Source organism: Leopardus geoffroyi, chromosome A1 (assembly GCF_018350155.1).
Source record: "Leopardus geoffroyi isolate Oge1 chromosome A1, O.geoffroyi_Oge1_pat1.0, whole genome shotgun sequence".
NCBI classification, from domain to species: Eukaryota; Metazoa; Chordata; class Mammalia; order Carnivora; family Felidae; genus Leopardus; species Leopardus geoffroyi.
The window spans coordinates 23,880,397-23,904,757 of record NC_059326.1 but is presented as its reverse complement, the minus strand read 5'-3'; positions in this window follow the sequence as shown (position 1 = coordinate 23,904,757).

Below are 24,361 nucleotides of genomic sequence, written 5' to 3'. Positions count from 1 at the left end.
GAGGCTTTGGGTAAGGACCCTTTGGTGACTGCCCCATTGTAGTTTTCATGAATGTATAATAAGGATTCCTGAGGAAGGAGGTATGTGGGAGAGAGGGCATTCCAGAACGACAGCAGACAGGAACTTTAAGAACCCTGGATTCCTTGAGCAGTATCTTAGACATCCTGTAAGTCCTTCAAGATGGTTTGATGCACAAGAAGTACTGACTTGCAAGCTGTTCATGAACTATCAGAAAGCATGGTCTTTATTATGCATCTCCTTTCCTTTCATGCAATGAAAACAGTGATACCCAGTTGAGTATAAGGAGGGAACCTGGGTAAGGCAATATGATATAGGGATAAGAAGAGGATCCTGAGTTTCAGTAAACCTAAATTCCAATTTTGGATGTTTTCTGAGTTTTAGGGAAACATTGTTGGACTAAATGTTTTAAAATAATCCTTCCATTTGTGAACCTATTTCCAAGAGCTGATATGCTTGCATGTACCTATAAAGAAAGTTATCATTCCTTCATTTATTTATGTACCAAGCATTTAGTGAAGAGAGTACATTATTTGCATAGTATGAGTCTGGACTCAGTCATATTAAGACCACATGTCTGTGGGAAAGACAACTTACCGGATCATCTGTTACCTCACTTAATGAAATGGACATAATGATATGCAGCCCATAGGTTTGAGGGATGACTGATGAGATTATGTTATGTTATAAAGTTATAAAATCTTAACATCACTATTAGTATCATTACTGGTACTCATAGGAACTATTTGTCATTTTGTGTGGAGGAATGTTTGACATTCACTTCTACCCCTTACTTCTTTACTAATAACATGCCGATTTCCCTCTGAAGAGAATGCACCATTGTGTGTTGTCTTAAATGGGGGTAGTTCTTTTTTTTTAAGTTATTATTTTTTAAATTTAGAGTGGGGGAGGGACAGAGATAGAGGGAGAGAGAAGGAATCTCAGGTGGGCTTCCTGCTGTCAGCACAAAGCTGGAAATGGGGCTTGATCTCACAAACTGTGAGATCATGACCTGAGTCAAAATCGAGAGTCAGTCACTTAACCAACTGAACCACCAAGGTGCTTCTGTGGGTAGTTCTTGGTGCCAGCCTCTTATTGTCACCTTCCACTGCTGTCTCTACTATGGAATCTAATGGAGTTTGATTGGCAAATCACACACTCCCTTCAGAGATTTGAGTCTGTGAAAATTGAGCAAATGACTCAAAGTAGCAGTCAGTTTGGAGGCTAGTTTCACTGGAGCAACAGCCATAGGGTCCCTATCTTGTGTCCAGGGCTATGACTTCCAGTGTTAGACATCTCAAACACTCTTGAATCTTGACTTTTCCCCCGTTGTGTTTTGCTTTTACTTGAGACACTCACGAGCATGTTTTCACCAAAAAAAGAATTGGTATCTTGTTTTAATCCTTTGTATCTATCTAATTTAGAAAACAAAATCAACTTGCAAAAGAAACAAAGCTGTTGAGACCAAATGGTGTGACTAATGAATATTTAGGACAATCTAATGATAACTATAAATTCAACATCAAAAAAAAGTTGTTCACATTAGTGATCATAATTGTGTCTGAGAGTCACTTAATCTCAAATCACCTCCAGGCTCAGGCAAAAGAGGAGAATTCTTGGATGACATGGGCATGGCTCTGGATGCTACAAGCACATGATGCTTTTTGAAGGAAGAGTTAAGTGGGTATAAATGCAAGACAGACTATTTTGCCAGACTACTTGTAAGCATCACCATTAGGCACTGAAGTGAGGTTCAGAAATTTAAGTTCAAAGTTTGAATTCTATATTTGTGGTTAGTAGCAGAAAGAAACTTCTGTCCTTAACACAAACTGTCCTGTCCTTCAGCTGTCAGGGTGAATCAGCTGTCTACCCGAGCATGTCTGATTGATCGATTGCTTAATGTCATTTACTAAGCAACACATACTGTGCTAAAATGACATTCTCTATTGAATTTTCGGCATAAAAGACGCGATGTTGTGTCTTCTGGGGCAGTATGGCCAAACTATATTTAATTTCACATATTTTTCTTTTATAATTAATGGACTAGTTTTTAGCAGTCTTAATTTATAGAATAGAATGAAAAGTACAGAGAGTTCCCAAATAATCCCTTACCCTTCCCCATCCACCCATTTGTCCTGTTTTTAGCATCTTGGTCTAGTGTGGTACATTTGTTATAACTGATAATGCTACATGGGCACATCATTGTCACCAAAGTCCATGGTTTATATTAGAGTTCATTCTCTACATTTTGTGATTTTGGTTAAATGTATGATGACAGGAATCTACTCAAATGTACAGTGTCACCCAGAATAATAATTTCACTGCCCTAAAATTCCCCCTTTTTTTCTAAGGGTTTCTTGGAAGCTCTTTTAAATTTGACAGGAATTGCATGCTTCATGGGATAATGAGACAGAATAGTTGACATCCGTATCTTGATATTAAAGTATTTTTTGCATTTTCTAGTTTAGAATAACAACATCAACAACAACAAAAAGACACATTTACTAAGCACTTGATGTGAGGCATTCACTCTGAACTTTGCACAAATTTCTTACCAAATCCTAACAACAGCTCAGTGAGTTTGGTACCCTTTTGATCTACAAAAATGAGTGAACTGAAGCTCAAAAGATCTACCCTCAGATTTACATGGTCTCTAACTGACACAGACTGGGTAACATTTTTTCTAGAAACTTTCCCATAACATGTTACTGCCTCCTGAGTTTTCTTAACTAGTTTTTTTTTTTCAACTTTTGACTATGTGACATTTGATCAATTGATTTATTAAATAATACTGATGTTCAATAGCACTGCTATAGCACAGACACCAGATGGGAAACATATCCAGAAAAGACAAAGAAATAACATGTTTTATTTCTCCAGAAATGCTTTTATTTTATGCTCAACCAATAAACAGTGTGATTTACACCTAGTAACCATATTCAAAACATAGAGCAGACCCATAAATTCTACTACAGCATATTTTTACAATGGCTACAATGTGATATGACCATATACCATAAAGTTCACCTTTTAAAAGTATATAATTCAGCAGTTTTAGTGTATTTGCAGCTGTGACACCATCACCATTATCTAATTTTAGAACATTTTAATCACCCTCCAAAGGGAAATCCACACTAATTAGTAGTTGGCATTCATTCATTCTGTGCCCCTGGTGAAAACCAGTCTACTTGTATTTTCTATGGAATTCCCTATTCTGTACTTTTTATATGAATGGAATCATACAATATGTTTTAGTTTTTGTTTTATTTTTCACTTAGTATAACATTTTCAAGGTTGATTCATATTGTAGCATATATCAGTACTTTATGTTTTTTATTGCCAAAAGTAATCCATTCTATGGCTAGACCATATTTTGTTGAGCCATTCATCTGTTGATAACATTTGGATTGTTTCTTTTTTTGTGGCTATTATGATAATACTGCTGTGAACATCAATGTACAAGTTTCCTTGTGGGCATCTGTTTTCTGTTCCTTTGGTGTATATACTTACGAGTGAAATTGCTTTGTTCTATAGAAATGCTATATATTGTTTTTTAAATTGCTTTGTTTCTTTTTTAGTAGTAAAAGTTCTCTGTTGATACTGAATACAAGCTCCTTATCAAATACAGTATTTATATATATTTTTTTCCATTTTGTGTATTGTCTTTTTACACTGTTAAAGGTGTCTTTGAAAGAAGAAAGATGTTAATTTTGAAATTTTGTTAGCATTCAATGTTCATTTTATTTTTTTATTGTTGCTTGTGCTTTTTAGTGCCATATCTAAGAAACCATTATCTAATCTAAGGTCATGAGGATTTACACTTATGCTTTCTTCTAAGAGTTTCGTAGTTTTCTATGGTCTGTTTTGAGTTCAATTTTATAGATAGAGTGAGGTAAAGTCCAACTTTATTCTTTTGCAAGTAAGTATCTAGTTGTCTTAACACAATTTTTTTTGAAAAAAATAAAAGCTTAGCAGACTGAATTGTGTATTAGTTTCCAAATGTTGCTGTAACAGAGACCCAAAAATTAAATGATTGTAAAAAACAGCAATTGACTATCTCAAAGTTCTAGAGACCCAAAGTCTGGAATCAGATGTTGGAAGGGCCATGTTCCCTCTGCAATTTGTAGGGGAAAATCCTTTCTTGCCTATTTTAGCTTCTGGCCTTTGTTGGGAATCCTTGGTGTTCCTTGGCTTGTATATGCATTGCCACAATCTCTCTTTCTGTCATCGTATGGTTGTCTTTCCCTCTATGCCTCTCTCCTCTTCCTATAGAGATACCTATCATATTGGCTAAAAAGCCCATCATACTCTAGTATGACCTTAACTAATTGCATCTGAAATGACCCAATTTCCAAATAAGTTATGTTCTGAGGTACTGGGGGTTGAGATCTCAACATATCTCTTTTGGGGTGGGGCAGGCACAGTTCAACCCAAAATAGCATGTACTTTAGCCCTACACCCCCAAATTCATGTCCTTCTAGAGCAAAATACACTCACTATAACCCCAGATTTCTCCCAAATCTTAACCCTTCCACTGTCACCTTTAAGTCACAAATGACATCTCAGTGTTACCAACTCAAAGTCCCAGGTCTTATCTAAATAACTTAAAGCAGTTGTGGGTGAGAATCATTATGATTCATCCTAGGACAAAATTATCCTCCATCTGTGAGCCTATGAAACCAGACAAGTTACCTATTTGTAAAACAGAATGGTAGGACCAGCATAGGATAGACATTTCTATTCCATAAGGAAGAAATTGGAAGGAAGAAAAGTCCAGGGTCTCAAACAAGTCCAAAGCCCATCAGGGCAAATTCCATTAGACTGAGACCTGAGAATAATCTTGTTTGTCTTAATATTTTGTCCTCTTGTCCTGAATGTATGCAGTCTCAAGCTTCAAGCTCACTGGAGTGGTAACCTTACCCTCTCAGCCTTAGGAGATTCTGTTGGCAGGCTTCTACATCCATGGTTATGCCCTCAGAGTTATACTTGCTTGGTTTCATCCTGTTTCTGTTCTTTCAGTCCAAGTTGGCAATATTTATGCTGGTAAAAAAAAAAAAAAACCTCAGAAATTCTATTGGTCTTCCAGTAGTTTATGGGAGTCGAAGATATTAACAAGAGATACATGCATAGCTCTTCCCCAGTTAAATACATCTCTTTTTCTGCTAAAATGGATGACTGGATCTATGTGTCACATACCTAATCTCATTAGCAAATGGTTTGTTCAACCATACCCTTGGATCTGCTTCCATAAAACTATGTCTGGATAGGCTTAAAATTTTCCAAATCTTTAAGTACTGGTTCCTTTTTGCTTAATAATTTATTCCGCTACTTATCTCTTTTCTCTCATATTTTATAATAAGCAGCAAGAAGATACAAGGCTGCACTTTCCACATTTTGCTTAGTGATCTTCTCAGCTAAATATCCAAGTTTATCACTTACAAGTTCTATATCTCACCCAACAAGAAAACAAATTCTCTGCCACTTTATAACTAGGATTGCTTTTCCTCCAGTGTTCAATAACCTGTTCCTCATTTCCATCTGAGAACTCCCCAGAAGCACCCTTGGTGTTCATATTTCTCATGTCATTCTGTTTATGATAATTTGTACATTTTCTAAGATAATGGATGCTTTAAGAATGTACTTTTTGTGTTTGAATTTCAACAGTTTGGCTCCTGTATCTAGTCTACCCTCTTTGGGGGTATCATATTTGAAGTTTGTTGAATTTCTTGTGTATTACTGAATTTCATAAATTTGGGTATGTCTTCAACCACTATTTAATATTATTTCTATCCCTTTGTCTCTTTCTTCTGTCTGAAATTCCCATCCTGTGCATGTTGACATGCTTGATGTTGTCCCACCAGTGTCTAAAGCTCTATTAATTTTCCTCATTTTTATTCTTCAAACTGGATATTCACAATGGGTCTTTCTTCAAAGTACCTGATTTTTTTTTCTTTTTCCTGCTCAGATTTGTTATTGAGACACTCTAGGCAATTTTTTCATTTAATTTATTATATTTTTTACCTGTATAATTTCTACTGGTTCATTTTAAATAATTTCTATTTATCGTGATACACTTTACTTGACAAGACATTGTTCTCATACCTTCCTTTAATTCTTTAGCTATATTTTTCTTCTTTGCATGTATTTATAATAGCTAATTTATTCTTGTGCAGTAAGTCTAAATATGGATTTGTATTTGTAAGTTTTTCCTGCATTTGGGCTTTATTTTCCTATTTCTTCACATATTGCATTGTTGTTATTTTTTAAATTTTTAATTTTAAGGTTTTTTTTTATTTTTAAGTAATCTTTACACCAAGTATGAGACTCAAACCCACAACCCTGTGCTCAAGAGTCACATGCTCTGTTGACTGAGCCAGCCAATCATCCTGTTGTTATTTTTAAAAACTGGGTAGTTGAGAATTTGGAAGGGGAAGATGGCACCATAGGAGGATGCTGGGCTCACCTCGTCCTGCTGATCACTTAGATTCCACCTACATTTGCCTAAATAACCCAGAAAGCCACCAGAAGACTAGCAGAATGGACTCTCCAGAGCCAAGCGTAGACAAGAGGCCCACAGAAGAGGGTAGGAAGGGTGGAGAGGCAGTGTGTGCTACATGGACTGGCGGGAGGGAGCTGGGGTGGTGAAGGGGCAGCCCACTGGGCAAGGCAGAGCCCCCAGAGTCTGGCTTGCAAAAGCAAAGGGACCGGACTCTGTGAGTTCTGACAGCCAGTGGGACTTAACATCTGGAATGTTAAAAGTGAATGGTTGTGCTCTCGGAGAGCTGGGAGGGTGAGAGGACACCGGGAGGGAGAGTTGTTGAGCCTGGGAAGACAGAGCTCAGCTCTGTGGTGGAACAAAGGCACTGGGCGAGTGCCATCTCCCTCTCCCATCCCCCAGCCAAAATCCCAAAGGGAACCAGTTCCTGTCACTGAACTTGCTTGTACCGTGCAAACACCCAATGCTGTGCTTCTGTGGATCCATCCCTCTGATGGGTCTGCTTGCCTCCCTCCCAGTGCTGCAGGGCCCCTCCCACAGGGGACCACTCACAGCAAAGCCAGTAGAGCCTGCCCCTCCCGCCCCTGTGCACCATGTGGATCTACCCTGGCTAATACGCCAGATCCCATCAAAGCAGCACCACAAGCCTGGCAGTGTGCAAGTAGCCCAGACGGGCCACACCACTGCACAGTGAGTCCTGCCCCTGGGAGAGGGGAAGATAAAATACACACCAGTCTGACTGTGGCCCCAGTGGGCTGGGGACAGACATTGGGTCTGACTGCGCCCCGTCCACCAACACAAGTTACTCCAGGCAGCACAGGGGGTGTGCCCTGCAGTTCGGCACCACCCCAGGGACTACCCAAAATGATGAAACGGAAGAACTCTCCTCAAAAGAAACTCCAGGAAGTAGCGACAGCTAACAAAGTAATCAAAAATGATTTAAGCAATATAACGGAACAAGAATTTAGAATAATAGTCGTAAAATTTATCTCTGGGCTTGATGAAAAGTATAGAGGACAGCAGAGAATCTCTTGCTACAGAGAGCCAAGGGACTAAGAAGTAGTCATGAGGAGCTAAAAAATGCTCTAAGTGAGGTGCAAAATAAAATGGAGGTGGCCAGAGCACGGATTGAAGAGGCAGAGGAGAGAATAGGTGAATTAGAAGATAAAATTATGGAGAAATAGGAAGGTGAGAAAAAGATAAAAAAAATCCAGGAGCATGAGGGGAAAATTAGAGATCTAAGTGATGTAATCAAACAGAACAATATCCGTATAATAGAAATTCCAGAAGAAGGAGAGAGAGAGAAACGGGCTGAAGGTGTACTTGAACAAATCACAGCTGAGAAATACCCTGATCAGGGGAAGGAAACAGGCATTGAAATCCAAGAGGCACAGAGAACTCCTTTCATACATAACTTGAATCAATATTCTGCACGACATATCATAGTGAAACTGGCAAAATACAAGGATAAAGAGAAAATTCTGAAAGCAGCTAGGGATAAATAGGCTCTAACTTACAAAGGTAGACCCATAAGAGTAGTAGCAGACCTATCTACTGAAACTTGGCAGGCCAGAAAGGAATGGCAGGAAATCTTCAATGTGATGAACAGAAAAGATAGGCAGCCGAGAATCCTTTATCCAGCAAGTCTGTCATTCAGAATAGAAGGAGAGAGAAAGGTTTTCCCAAACAAACAAAAACTGAAGGAATTCATCACCACTAAACCAGCCCTACAAGAGATCCTAAGGGGGATTCTGTGAATGAAAGGTTGCAAGGACCACCAAGTACCAGAGACATCATTACAAGCATGAAACCTACAGACATCACAATGACTCTAAACCCATATCTTTCAATAGTAACACTGAATGTAAATGGACTAAATGATCCAACCAAAAGAAATAGGGTGTCAGAATGGATAAAAAAAACAAGACCCATTTATTTGCTGTCTACAAGAGACTCATTTTAGACCTGAGGACACCTTCAGATTGAAAGTGGGGGGATGAAAAGCTATCTATCATGCTCCTGGTAGTCAAAAGAAAGCTGGAGTAGCCATACTTACATCAGACAAACTAGATTTTAAATTAAAGGTTGTAACAAGAGATGAAGAAGGTCATTATATAATAATTACAGGGTCTATCCGTCAGGAAAGCTAACAATTATAATGTCTATGTGCTGAATATGGGAGCCCCCAAATATATAAAACAATCACAAACATAAAAACTGGGTAGTTGAATAATATTGTATGACAATTAAGAAAAATCAGATCCTTCCTCTTTTAGAGTTTGTTGTCACTGTTTTCTTTTTTGTTTGTTTTATTTTTTTGTCAATGTTCTTACTGTTGCTTATTTTGTGACTTCTTTGATGTGATTCTATGAAGGCTGTATTCTCTGTCATTGATGGCTACTCATGTCTCTATTCAACTAGTTTGGTAATCAGTTAATGTTTAGACAGATATTTTTTCTTAGAAGCCTTAAACCACAAAGTCTCTGAATCTTTGGTAAGGGGTTCTGTGTATGCTGGGCATAACTCAATGCTCCAGCACCTTATCTCCACACCAAATCTCTGCTTGGTCTTTGCTTCCCATTTAGATAAGACCTCAAGATGAGCTAGAGGTGAGATAATGTGCCATTCTTAGTTTTTTGCTAGCCATGTGCACAGCCCTGAACATATGTATCGCCTTCTATGTCCCTAGGAATAGGACTGAGTTCTTCAAAGGCCCCAAATTACATCTCATCCCAGATTTTGCTTTTAAGTTTTTGGTGATTTTTCTTAGTTGCTCCGCAAGATATTTCTGCCTCAGGCAGCTCTGATGTTAATCTGTTGCCAATGATTGTTTTTGACATATGCTCTAGGGTGGAGCTTTTCCCAATGAGAAAGCTCTAAGTCAAAATATGACAAGCTTTGTGGATGGGATTTTCTAGGGATCTTCCAGACAGATTAAATAATGACAATTTTCTTGGGATGGGACTTTTTGAAAAGGTTTCAAACCTGTCTCATTCCTCCAGTGCCTGTTAGGCTGATGGTTTTCACATCTATCATGCTCATGGGACTCTTCAATTTAAAGGCTATGATGGAGCTTAGGAAATTGGGAATAGAGTTAATTTAAATGACACAAATCTAGTAAATCTTACTGATATCCAGTCACTTCTCTTGAATAAACACTCCTTGAAATTTTTGTAAGTTTTTGGTTAATTTCTAGGTTTCTGAACAAGTCAATTTTGATGATTTGGGGCAACCTTTCCATTGCTTTATGGAGAAGAAAAAAATTGGGTATTCCATACTCTGACATTACAAAAGTCTTTTATCAACCCATTATTGATCCTTACATGAATCTTATCCATCAGATAGGATAAGTACTGTTTTGATTATATAGGTGGGGAAATACCAGAGAAATTAGTCACTAGTGACTTTCTCAAAGTCTTATTTACTAATAATTAACTTGTGAATCATGACATTATCATTTCAAATTGAAGCCTTGATTTCAAGAGTCTAACTTCACTGTCTAACTTCCATTACACATCAGTGGTCCTTGGCTCATTCCCACAAGAGGGAATCATTGGAGCTATCTCTACTTAATATACTCTGAGCTCTGTGCTTCTCATTTTCTAGTCAAGTGTGCTTCAACATAGTATACTGGAAAGTCTTGGGGTAAATGATGATGACTGAAGCTTCTTTGTTTCCCTACCTCTCACTGCTTTCCCAATGCAATGAATAAAATTTACCTAGGGTTCTTCCTGACTTCTTACCTATTATTCATACTCTTATGACTCAAATATTTTCATGAAATAAGCACATGTAAATACTTGAGCTCCTCTCTAAAAGAGGAGTTGAAAATTTTGTGAAAATATTCCCTGATTTTTATCAGCACTGCCACGGAGTTCATTGAATATGTGATTACCATGCATTCCGAAAATTAGTATCTCAGATTATGCTGCCTTTATATCTCTTATGATCTTATTTCTTCATAAGTTTCAAAAGCTTCCCACTTGCCACTGAAGAGTTAAATCTCCTTTGTGTGGTTTCATAGGATTTATAATGCAGTTTCAAGTTAGGTTACCAGGTGTGTTTTAATCTTCCTTATTGTAGATATGTTTCTCCAGAAATGAATTCCAGTTTTATTGGCCCCATTTCTTGAATAAATCATTAATTTTCTTGGTTTTTATTAATGTTGTGTCACTTTTACAATTATCCTGGCTTCTCTTTATTACTTCATGAACTCATGATATAGAGTTAAGTCAAGATTCTTTAAAAAAATTTTTTTAAGTAAGATAGAGTACTGAACTAAACAACAAACAATGATATATTGTTATGGTCTTAAATTAACAATTGCTAAAAATTTTCCAATTTAGTCTATTTTTAGGAAAAAATGCTGTTTAGGAAAATCAAATATGCTCATCATAATTTCAAATAATGAAGCAAAATATGAAGATAAATTTAAAAGATCAGTTTTAACAATTCTTATATTCTGCAAATCAGTTTAATCTTTAAATTCATCAGTATTATAACCAGTACTCTTAGGGTGTCTCTTAAATTTAGCGTACCTCTTTAAATTTAATTTTTATTTAGTCCTTATGTGACTGTATTCCAATGTGAAGTAATTTTTTTAAGAAAAATTCAGCCTCTATTGTGGTTGGGAATATCAACTAGTTACACTGGATTTGATGGACATTTCGCTGTAATAGTCTTCTGTCACACTTTTGTTACTTTAGAATTTATATGCATTTCATACTGTCTTCTGGCATTGAATTATACTTTATAGTTATATTAAATTAGTCTATTTTTTCCTTGATATTTTTCTTCTATGTCTGGATCCCAGAGTAGTTATAATAACAATTATCGTAATTTCTATTTTCCTTTAGGTTCAATAGCTTATCTAGTTTATGTCTGGTGTTGTGCTATGTTTTCATATTTTTTCACGAAATACAACGTGTTTATGTACAAGAAGCAAATGTTTTTAAGAAATTATTTTGGAGAGTTTTTTTCTCTATTTAAAATTTTTGGGGGGAGAATTTTTCTTAGGTAATTTCGCTTTATATTACATTTCATTAATCTCTACTTGAGCATCATTAATTATCCTTATATATTTTATCTTTTTTCTATACTTTTGGGGTTTTTTTGTTCTTTAGAGTAATCATTGTCTTTAAAAAACAAACAACACTGCCCTCACTTTCCATCCTACTATTGCAAGACTTTTCTTTGTGCCAGTAATTCCATTTCTGTCTCTAATTTGTTTTAGTTTCACTTGTTTCACTAAATTTACAAGGTACCTTTTAATTTAATTTTATTGTTTCATCATCTCACTTTTGAGCTTTGATTTTATTGACTTTAGACTCATAATTAAGTTCTTGCTTTAATGAATATCCTTACTAAGTAGTCCCATTTTTCCTCCAATTATGAAAAATTAATTTCCAATTTGGGGTGGTTATTTTTTTCTGTGAGGGGTATTTTGAATTTTATGTGATATATTTGCTTTCCTTGTTTGGAGCTCTAGAATTTTCACAGTTTCTATTATATTTCTATTCATTCTGGTCATGCTTGGGTGAATCTGCTCAGATACTATATATATATTATGTATAATATATATTACATATTAGTAATTGTATATTAATATATTATATATTATACATTATGTATGTATTATATATGTAATATGTATGTAGTAATATATAAATGACTTCTTTCTGAGATCAGTTTTTTCTTTTTCTTTTTAACTCTCACCTCAGAATTTGAAGCCTTAATATTTCTTGTACTGTTTAATGCAGATCAGCAGATTGTTTCACATAGTTGGTGTTCATCTGTAATGCCACCATTTTATTTTTTATTTTGTGGTTTTTATTTTATTATGTGGTTTTATTAAATAATGATTTTTTATTTTTTATTATGTGGTTTCTTGTGTTGCTATGACCAATGAAGAGAGAGACTATGAGTAATCCATACCTGCTCTGAAATACTTTGGCATATAAATGAAATACATTGTTTATGTTTATTTTTCAGAAGTGGTATATGGCTCCAACATAACCACATGGAAGTCTGGGAAATGTAGGGGAATTCATAAAACACTTGATGATCGTTACAGTCTTTGCCATAGTGCTTAACATACAGTCATCAAGAACCTGTTTTTCTGTATTTCTTGGCTCTTCTTTTCTCCGTATTTACTTTGTTGACAGCCTCACTTTGTGAGAGAACTGTTGCAAATCCCATATTATATTCCTCCAGTTCATGCAAGCTCTTAGAGAGCTTCTGTGTACCCAGTTTGTTCAGAATTTATCATGAATGGATGTTGAATTTTGTCAAATGCTTTTTCTCTGTTTCTTGAGATGATCATAATTTTCATTCCTCATTCTATTAATGTTGTATACCACATTGAATTTTAGAATTTTATGTGAGTTTTATTTAATTGAATATACACATAGTGTAATATTAGTTTCAGGTGTACAGTATAGTGTTTCAACACTTCCATCCAACATCTGCTCGTCACTTATTTCTTGGAGATTTTTGTTTAGTATTTCAACCTCTTTACCAGTAATACATGTGTTCATATTTCTTTTTCTTAATGATTCAGTGTAAGTGGGTTGTGTGTTTCAGAATTTATCAGTTTCTTCTAGGTTCTCTAATTTGTTGGCATAAAATTGTTCCTAGTAGTCTAATAATCCTTCGTATATATGGGGTTTCATTTGAATGTATCCTTTTTATTTCTAATTTTATTTAAATCTTTTTTGTAAGTCTAGCTAGAGTTTGTCTATTTTATCTTTTCAAAAACACTTTTATTGATATTTTTTCTATTCTTTTAGTCTCTACTTTGTTTATTACTTTTTTCATCTTTGTTATTTCTCTCTACTAATTTGGGGTTGTACTTTGTTCAGTTCCTTGAGGGATAAAGTTATGTCATTTATTTGAGAAAGTTATTTTTTCTTAATGTAGGTATTTATTCCTATCACCTTTCCTCTTAGAACTACTTGTACTGCATTTCATAAGACTTAGTATGTTGTATTTCCATTTGTATTTGTCTAATGATTTTTTCAATTTTTCTTTTGATTTCTTCTTTGACCCATTGGTTGTTCAATAACATGCTGTTTCATCTCCACATATTTGTGAATTTTCATGTTACCTCTTATAATTGATTTATAGTTTTATACCATTATGGTCATAAAAAGTCTTTATTTGATTTTAATGTTCTTAAATGTATTAAGACTTGTTTTGTGGCCCAACATGTGATCTATCTAGGAAAAAGCCCAAGGTGCAATTGAGAAGAATGTATATACTGTATATTCTTCCATTGGTTGGAATGTCACATATATTCTAAGTCTTTTTGGTCTAATGTGTCATTTAAGTCCAATGATTCCTTAATTGATTTTCTGTCTGAATGATCTATCCATTATTGAAAGCAGGGTATTGTGATCCCTTTCTCTTATCATATTACTGTTTATTTCTTCCTTCAATTCTGTTAATATTTGCTTGATGTATTTAGGTACTCCTGTGTTTCATGGATAAATACTTAAAAATGTCATTTTCTTGTTTGTTAGACCCCCTTATTGTTATATATAGATCTTTGTTTTTTGTTAGTCTTTGGCTTAAAATCTATTTTGTCAGATACAAGTGTAGCTATCAATGCTTTTTTCTGGTATCCATTTTGTGTGAAATCTCTTTTTCTAACTTGTTGTTTCATGAAGTCTGTGTGTCTGTAGCTGAAGTGAGTCCCTTGTAGGAAACAGATAGTTGGGTCTTTTTTTTTTTTTTTTTTTTAAATCCATTCAGGCATCCTATGTCTTGTGATTGAAGAATTTAGTCCATTTACATTTAAAGTGATTATACATATAGATTTATTATTTCAATTTTATTCATTGTTTTGTGACTGGTTCATAATTCCCTTGTTCCTTTCATCTTTGTCTTTTCCTTGTGATATAATAATTTACTCTAGTGGTGTGCTTATATTCTTTTTTATGTGTCTACTTTAAGGTTTTGCTTTGTGGTTACCATGAGGCTTGCATGAAGCATATTTATAACAATCTATGTTGATAACACCCTAACTTCAAATGCATACTAAAGCTCCATTTTTTTACTCCCCCAATTCCCCATATTTTGTTTTTGATACCACATTTTGCATTTTTTACATTGTGTATCCATTAATATGTTATTGTAGATATAGTTTTAAATAATTTCGTGTTTTAAGCTTCATACTAGATTTGCAAGTGATTTGCCCACCACCCTTACAACGTTAAGGTATATGGATTTACTTACCTATTTACTTTTACCTGTGAGATTTATTCTTTCCTATTTTTCTGTTACTAGTTAGAAAACTTTTATTTAAGCTTGAGGATGTCCCTCTAGCATTTCATGTATAACTCGTCTTGTGGTAATCAACCTATTCAGCTTTTGCTTGTCTGGAAAATTATTTCTGTCTCTAATTCTGAAGAACGACTTTACTTAAAACCCTTTTGAAGGCAGTTTATTTTTCTTTTAGCACTTTGAGTGTATCATGCCACTCACTTTTGGCCTATAAAGTTTCTACTGAAGAATCTTCTGATAGTTTTTTTGGGATTCTCATGTACTTTAGAAGTTGGTTATCTCTTGCTGCTTTTAAGATGCTCTCCTTGTCTTTAATTTTTGACAGTTTAATTACAGTGTGTCTTGGTGTGGGTCTTTTTATACTTATCTTATTTGTGCTCTCTGAGATTCCTAAATCTGGATGTCTGTTTTTTTCCCTAAGCTAGGGAAGTTTTCGGTCATTATAATTTTTTTCTTGAAGAAGATAACTTCTCCTTTTTTTTCTTCTCCTTTTAGGAGACCTATAATGGGAACATAGATCCACCTGGAAGTCATAGTCCTTTCAGCTATCTTCATTCTTTTTCTTGTCTGCCTTGAATTCTGCTCTGCCTTTGTGTTTGCTAATCCTTTCTTCTACTTGATCTAGTCTATTAGTGAAACCCTCTTTTGAATTTTTCATTGCAGTTGTTGTATTCTTCAACTCCACGATTTCTTTTTGGCACATTTTAATATTTGATATATTTTTGATGAAATTCTCACTTTGTGCATGCATTGTTCTCTCGACTTGGGTGAACATCTTCATTACGTTTATTTTTTTAGGTAAATCACTCATCTGTTTCTTTAAGGTCTGTTTCTGGAATTGTATCTTGTTCTTTTGTTTAGAACATATTCCCCTGTTTCTTCAATTTCCTTGACTCTCTGCATTGGTTTCCATGCCTTAGATAAAATAGTCACTTCTCCAAGTCTTGTTGGAATGGTCTTGTGTTGGAGATAAATTTATCTTTCAGCCAGCCTTAATTTTTTTGTTGTCTCTTAATCTTAAGCATTTTTAGTGATTAAACCACTTTCTTTATTTTTACTGGACCCTAGTAGTTGAGGTGTGCCAAGACCTGTCAGTATCCCAAACAGAAGGCTGTCATTTGGCACCTTGATGCAGGCTGGTTGGTAGCCAGACTCTCTAGAAGCATCTTTAAAGTATGCAGATAGGCCTCTTTCAGGGCAAGGGTGGAGATAGATGTTTCTGTCTGTTCCCTTTGTACCTAGCCCTTGGGAGGTAGCTGGTTAAGAACTGTTTCTTATTTTATATAGTTCTTTAGGATTCACAAATGCAAGCCTCACTCACCACAAGATTCAGTCATTCAAAGGGTACATCCCCTAGGTGGTGACCACAAATGCCAGGGCACTAGATATGTGCCTAACAAGCTCCTTCCAGGAGGACATCTGGTAGGTTATATAGGTTAGAGGGAGAACAGAAATGGCATCCACTGATCTCTAGGAAGGATTACAGTGAGCCCTTAGGCGTGAGCTAAATTAGAAGCCTGACCTTGGTTTAGAGATTTTAAAGTATGCAAATAGCCCTCTTTTGAGTAAAGACTTGCATATGGGTATATCTATCTGCCCCCTCTGTGCTGGGGAGTGTGGATGGGGAGTGGCTACACCAAGTACTTTCAAACCTTCAGAACTGTTTCTTTGTTTGCTGTGGTTTTATGGTTTCATGAATGCATGCCCCATTGACTTTTGAAGCTAGGTGTTGTGGGTGCTCATCCCTCAAGTGGAAGGCTTAAAAATCGAGGTGCTAGAGATTTTGTCCAAACCTTTCACTCCGCAGAGAAAAGCCAGGAATTGTAAGTTCCTACATGATCGTTGATCACTGTGCCATTGGTGGATTTTAGGCAAGGGGTGTCTCAGTCTGTCCTACCCATTTTGACAAGGATATTTTCTCATTCACTTGATGTTGAGGAATCATTTATGTAGTTCCTGGATTACTTTCAGAGACAATTGTTCCATGTATACCTGTAGATTTCATGTGTCCATGGGAGGATGTGAGTTCAAAAGCCTCTTATGTGACCACAGGACCAGAATCTGATAAATCCCCTAATATTCTGCTAGCCACAGACTTCTCTATTTTCACTATAATAATAATTATTATATTAAAGCTTAATATTTATTGAATAATTTATGCATCTAACCTGTGTTTATATAATTAAGCAACCAATTTTTACTGATAAATTAGCATGTGTTATTTGAAAAATTATGACTACAATTGTTATTAAAACAACTTCTGAAATTTATTGAATACTTACTATGTGTAATTTTCCCGTTTTTTCTGATCATTAGTAGTGTTTTGACCAGCATTCAGACTTAGTTTTATTGGACTCCAAGTGTTTTGTGTCCATTCACTGTCACCTGATTCTGATTTTACCTGTATCTCATTCCCTTTATTTTTTTCCTTTTGTTGTTGTTGTTTTTTAATTTTTTTAATTTAATTTTTTAAAATTAGATTCAAGTTAGTTAGCATATAGTGCAACAAAGATTTCAGGAGTAGATTCCTTAATGCCTCTTACCCATTTAGCCAAACCCTCTGTTTGTTCTCCATATTTAAGAGTCTCTTATGTTTTGTCCCCCTCCCTGTATTTATATTAGTTTTGCTTCCCTTCCCTTATGTTCATCTATTCTGTGTCTTAAAGTCCTCATATGAGTGAGGTCATATGATATTTGTCTTTCTCGGACAAACTTCACCTAGCATAATAGCCTCTAGTTCTATCCACTTTGTTGCAAATGGCAAGATTTCTTTCTTTTTGATTGCTGAGTAATACTTCATTGTATGTATGTATATGTGTGTGTGTGTGTTTTCTTTATCCATTCATCCATAGATGGACATTCTGGCTCTTTCCATACTTTGGCTATTGTTGATAGTACTGCTATAGACATGGGGGTGCATGTGTCCCTTTGAAACAGCATACCTGTATCCCTTGGATACATAGCTAGTAGTGCAATTGCTGGGTCATAAGGTAGTTCTACTTTTAATTTTTTGAGGAACCTCCATACTGTTTTCCAGAGTGGCTGCACCAGCTTGCATTCCCACCAACAATGCAAAAGAGATCCTCTTTCTCCACATCCTCGCCAACATCTGTTGTTGCCTGAGTTGTTAATGTGAGCCATTCTGACAGGTGTAAGGTGATATCTCATTATAGTTTTGATTTGTATTTCCCTGATGATGAGTGATGTTGAGCATTTTTTCATGTGTCGGCCATATGGATGTCTTCCTTGGAGAAGTGTCTATTCATGTCTTTGCCCATTTCTTCACTGGATTATTTGTTTTTTGTGTGTTGAGTTTGGATAAGTTCTTTATAGATTTTGGCTACTAACTCTTTATCTGATAGGTCATTTGCAAATATCTTCTCCCATTCCATCAGTTGTCTTTTAGTTTTGCTGATTGTTTCCTTCGCTGTGCAGAAGCTTTTTATTTTGATGAGGTCCCAATAATTCATTTTTGCTTTTGTTTCCTTGCCTCCAGAGACGTGTTAAGAAGTTGCTGTGGCCAACATCAAAGAGGTTTTTGCTTGCTTTGCCCTCTTAGTAGGGATGACTGGGTGGCCCAGTTGGTTATCGGACTCTTGATTTAAGCTCAGGTCATGATCTCACGCTCATGAGATTGAGCTCTTTGTTGACTCTTTGCTGGGCGTGGAGACTGCTTAAGATTCTCCCTCTCCCTCTACCCCTTTCCACTAAGATCTCTCTCTCTCAAAAAAACAAAAAAACAAAAAAAAACCCTCTTAATAGTTCAATTTCTATGAAAAGAAAGTTTCTTTGATTGTAAACCTCACTTTTTTTCTTGTTTTAGCTTTCTTACTTTCCCCTCTCATCAACTAGTAATTTTCATGTTTTGTTAATAAGTTCTCCTTTCTCATTGAGGTTTGAATTAAAAACAAGGAGTCTTTATCAGAGAAATTGCTATTGAACTCTATTTTAAAAATACGTGTTATAATTTTTAGCCAGGGAGTTTCCCAATAAGCATTCTGTGAAATGACTTACCACATGCTTGCTGATTATGTGTGTTTTTTACAAATGTGAATTGTGAATAAGAGGCCTGTTTATGAGAAAAGTATGTGTGAAGTATGTAAATCTTGGCCTTCTTCATAGTCCATTAGAATAAAAATTAATATTTAAATATGGTAGGTTATTACTACATTATCATTCATTTTGAAGTTGACACTTTGTTGTCTCTCAGACTGAGCAGTTCTGTGGGGAATCCAGCTTCTGTAAAATTAATATTTTTTGGAGAGTGATTTCCCAAAACCTACTGAGAGGATCTTGAAACCCAGAGGAACACTGAATATTAGTGTTGGTTTTGAATCCTCTTACTCTAGTATGCTTAAAAAGAAAAACCAACAGTTCTATAAATAATTCTGTCATGTACTTGCCTATTAACACAACAAAATGCGTATGTATATGTATAGAAAGATTTAGAAAGATTGTCACAGAAATATCTTTTAGGTATACTAACTGTTATGGGTTGAATTGTGTCTGTCTAAAAAGGATCTTTTGAAGTCCTAATCTCCAGTACCTCAGAATGTGACAGTTTTGGAAGTAGGGTCATTAAAAGTATAATTAATCAGAATCCAGTACTATGAGCACCTAATCCAACATGACTAGCGTCATAAGAAAATTGTTGTGTGAAGACAGACACCCATGGAGAGAACCATATGCTGAAAGCATAGAATGGAGTTATACAGCTCCAAACCAAGGAATTCTAAAGACTGCTGACAAACCATCAGAGGCTAAGGATTCCTCTATAGGTTTAAAATGAGCTTGATTTTGAACTTCAAGCCTCTAGAACTGTAAGACACTAAATTGCTATTGTTTCAAGCCATGTACTTTGTGTACTTGATACACCGCCACTAGGAAACTATTACACCAACTATTATTTACTTTTTATTCAAGACAATATCATTATTAGCAGTTATCAAGAAATTAATACCTAGTATTTTCACATTGTAAAGTTCTTATTAAATACCCACTATGTTTGCTTCTATGTATGCCATAGGCCTCACAAATGTTATTATTTACACTAAGTAGTCACTTATCCTTGACAAAGATTTCAATAATAAGGAAAAAATCATTTGTATATTCCATATAAATGTCCTTTGTGGTGGTCATTGTTCCTTCTTCTAAAACCAAATTTTACCAGGTATCATCGTCCTTCTTCCTGAAGTACTGGATTTTTTTAAAACACATATTTTAGTCTAAGTATGCTGGTGATAAATTCTTTAAATTTTTGTTTATATATAAAAATCTATTTCATTTTCCTTTTTTTTGCATTTATTTATTTTTGAGAAACAGAGTGAGACAAAGTGTGAGTGGGGGAGGGGCAGAGAGAGAAGGAAACACAGAATCTGAAGCAGGCTCCAGTCTCTGACCAACCAGTCAGCACAGAGCCTGATGCAGGGCTCGAACCCACAAACTGTTAGATCATGACCTGAGCCGAAGTCGGACGTTCAACCAACTGAGTCACCCAGGCGCCCCATTTCATTTTCATTTTTGAAAGATATTTTCACTGGGTATAGATTCTAGGTTGATTATAATTTTTAAGTACATGAAAAATGTTACAGTTTTCTGGCTTGTGTCCTTTCCAACCATAAACCATAATTCTTACCTTTCTTCCTCTGTATGTTATGTGTCTTTTTTCTTTGGTCACTTTTAAGATTTTTTTTTCCCTTTATTGATGGATGTAATCAATGGATTATGTGTCATGGTGTAACTTTCTTCATGTCTTTTTGTGCTTGAACTTTGTTGAGTTTCTAAGATCTGTGGGGTTTATTTTTCACCAAACTGGGAAAAATTTTTGAGGATTATTTCTTCAAAATTGTTTTTCTCAACTTTGTCCTGCACCTACCCTTTTGGTGATTACAATTACATGTAAATTTGGCTGTTTTAAACTGTCCAAAACTTATTGATACTCTATTCATTCTTTTTATGAGGTCATTTTTGTCCTGATTTTTGTATAATGTCCATTGCTGTATCTTCAAGTTCACTAATCTTTTCTTTTCCAGTATTTAATATTCCATTAATCTTATCCAGTCTATTTTTCATCATCAGATATTCACTTTGGATCTCTTATATCTTTCTTTTAGTATTTAACATGTTCGATATTTCTTCTAGTTTCTTGGACATGTCCAATTAAGTTATAATTATGTTTTTCCCTCACTAAAAATTCTATCAGCTATGTTATTTCTAGGTGGGTCTGTATTGATTGATTTTCTTCCTCCTCATTATGGGTTGTATTTTCTTCTCTGCATGGCTAATCATTTTTTATTTAATGCCAGATAGTGTGAATTTTATCCTGTTGGGTTCTGGATATTTTTGTATTCCTATAACTGTTTTTGAGCTTTATTCTAGGTTGCAGTTGAGTTACTTGAAAAAGTTCAATTCCTTGTGTTGCTTTTAGACTCTGTTACACAAGATCAGGGCCTTAGTTCATCTGGGATTAATTTTTCCCCACTGAGGCAATTGCCTTTTGAATCTATACTCAATGTCCTCTAAATAATGATGTTTTCTGCCCTGACTGGATAGGAAATATTACTGGTCCTCTGAGTTCTAGTCTATCACATTAAATATTTTTTATTCTTGCATTAAGTAGTTTCCTCACATACATGCAGTGGTAAATTCTCTAACAAATAGTTGAGGTAGACCCTCTGCAGATATCTGGAGTTCTCCTCTCTCTACTACTCTTTCATGTAGTTTTAGATGCCTTGAATTCCCAAAATTCCCAGCTCCACCTTTCCACCCACCTCATGGAGACCACCAAACTCTGCATGATTCTTTCTCTCATCACACACAGTCTGAAAATTCTCTGTAGGAAGTAATCTGGAGCTGTTACGGTGTTCACTTTGTTTGTCTTCTGTCTCCCAAGAAATCCTATTTTTCACTCCCTTTCATTGTCTGATGTCTGATGTGAAAAGTTAAAAAAATATTTTTCTACACTTTTTTTTTGGATAGGAGGGTAAATCAGTCTTCATTACTCCATTGTGTTTAGAAGTGAAATCAGAAAGCATTTTTGGTTTTGCAATATGAATTAATATATTTCCCCTTGTATTTACTTTTACCTTTTTGCTCCTTAACTTCTACTCCTCTTTTAAGAAGTTGCTAGCCATAACAAGCATAATATCCCAAAGGGTCCCAGCAGATGTAAATGAGGGCTTGCTCAGAAGCAAAGTACATGGACTGATTGCTGAAAGCCCGGAGATCAGTGTTCTGGAAGTCTCAGAAGATGCCAGCATGAACAGATAATAGCAAGGGCATGGTGTCCACTTTTCATGTTGCAATAGCTCTATGAAACCCCTGGGACTTGGATGTGCCCAGGGAAACCAGGAAATCCCTGAATTGACTGAGATTCTATTTCCTCCAATATAATAGAATACATTTAAATTTTATAGCTCTCTGCATATAAGGTATTCTACATGCTGAGACAAATGGAATATTAGGAATGAAGAGTGAAGGAGGATAAGGAGAGATGAGGATAAGGGCAACAGTGGTGCATACATTTTTAGCCATATTTGATGGAGGTAATAATAATTTATAAAATATAGGTATAGATATTAGGGCAATAAATGTAAATTTAGGATTCACATGGGAATTCCCATAAAAATGAAAAAGGTCCCTGAGGAAATGAGTTTAGACAGAGACTGATGAAAACAAAAATGGTAGAAGGAAGCAAAAACTATGTCAGGAAGCAGAGAAAGAACATTCAAAGCCATGGCAAACAAAACAAGTCACAGTTCACAGAACAGAGAGTTTAAAGAAGTGGGTTGTCAGCGATACTTTGGGCATAGAGGACATATTATGTTAGGATGAAAAATTCACAGCAAACATGTTGACACCTTTACCTTCTGGATCTTTAGGAACCAGCGTAGAACTACAATAGTACCTTTTAAAATTGGGCCAAAGAGCATCCTCTCAGTTCTTATCAACTTAGTTTTCCAACCATGCAAGAGGAGGCCTGTTAGTCTTTAGATCTAAAGTTATGAACACTATGACTTATAACTTGGCCTTGAAAGCATGATTATTTTCTCTCCTATATTAAGACAAACTTACTATGAGCCACTTTGCCTGCTATACAATTCAAGTATATTTATAGTCTTTTTGTCTATACTTAGTAACTCAAAAAGTGGATTCATAATTGTGCCTTCTGTTTGTATAGTGTGTCACTGTTTGCAAATCATGGTTATATTTTGTACAAAATTTCAAAATAGATTTATTTGATGGGATGAGTAAAAATTGTTGAAATTGCAAAATGTATGAATTTTAACTTACACATTTTAATTTATCAATTACAAAAATTATAGTCATAATTTATGGCTGATATAACTGAGGATTTAAGAGGTTAAATGAGTTGCTCAACATTACATAGCCACTAAACAGCAAAATCAAGGCAAAACGAATGAATATCTCTGAATCCAAGCAGTACTCTTTTTCAGTTCAGTTAATTTTTCATCATTTTCTAGATAAAAGTTCTATTTTTCATACCTTGCTTTCCACTCTGAGCTCTGTAACACAGGAGTGGCTGAATTTCTCTGGCAACCTGTAAAGTAAGATTAAATTATTTATGGTCCTTTTGCAGCAATCAGTTACTCATTGTACATCTGCTATTTTAATTTAGTTCTTATTATGACCTCATGAGTATAATATTTTATGCACGAGGAATCAGGAGTTTGGAGAGCTTAAATAACTTACTGAAGATTTGACAGTTAATTGGTGGAGGTGGAATTCTAACCATGATGGTGTCACAGACTAATTTTTCCTGGGCTTCAACCCACCTTGAACTAAAAAACTGCTAAAAGCTTTATTCACTTAGTTCTCAGACATTTATTTTACCCCCTAATCCCCTGTGCTGGGAACCATAGAAGGTACAGAGATAAAAAGATGACTCTCTGAGTCTTTTATAAGTTCTTGGTCCACATACTGTCCTCTATCTGAATCCCAAACATCTAAACCACTATTGCTCACTGACTTGCAAAGTCATTAATCCCTCTTGGAAAAGTCAGAGTGGCTTCTGTGGTCTAGCAGTTAATCCTGGGGTCTGTGGTCATTTGAAATTCTGTTTGACTATATAGTACTCTCAATTCAGAGCCTGTGAATGAGTGGGATCATCATTGTATCTTTTAAAAGCTGCTCTTAGCTGGCGTGAAAATGTCCTCATTTCACTGGTATAGATTTTTTCCCCTGAGGATAGTGTCTGAGCAGACTGACAGTATGTAGGTGGTTATCATCACCATCTGCATTTGCCTTGTAGAGATCTTAGGAGTATCACCAGCTGTTATATATGATTTTTGTGATGCTTTATATCCTCAAGGGAAAGCAAAACAGAAGGACAAAATCCTTTTTGTTTTAAAGGGAATGTAAGTGTGTGGAACTTGGGGTAGAGAGGAGGGCAAAGTGAATCCTATATTTGGGATTTTATAAGTCCCAAAAACTGGAGTTTGCTTTTGTGTATGCCCAAGTATTGGTGAGACAAAAGAAATGAATACTCATTCAGAACATAAAATCATGGAGCTTTCTTTTATGTTTGCCTGGTGGGAACATTTT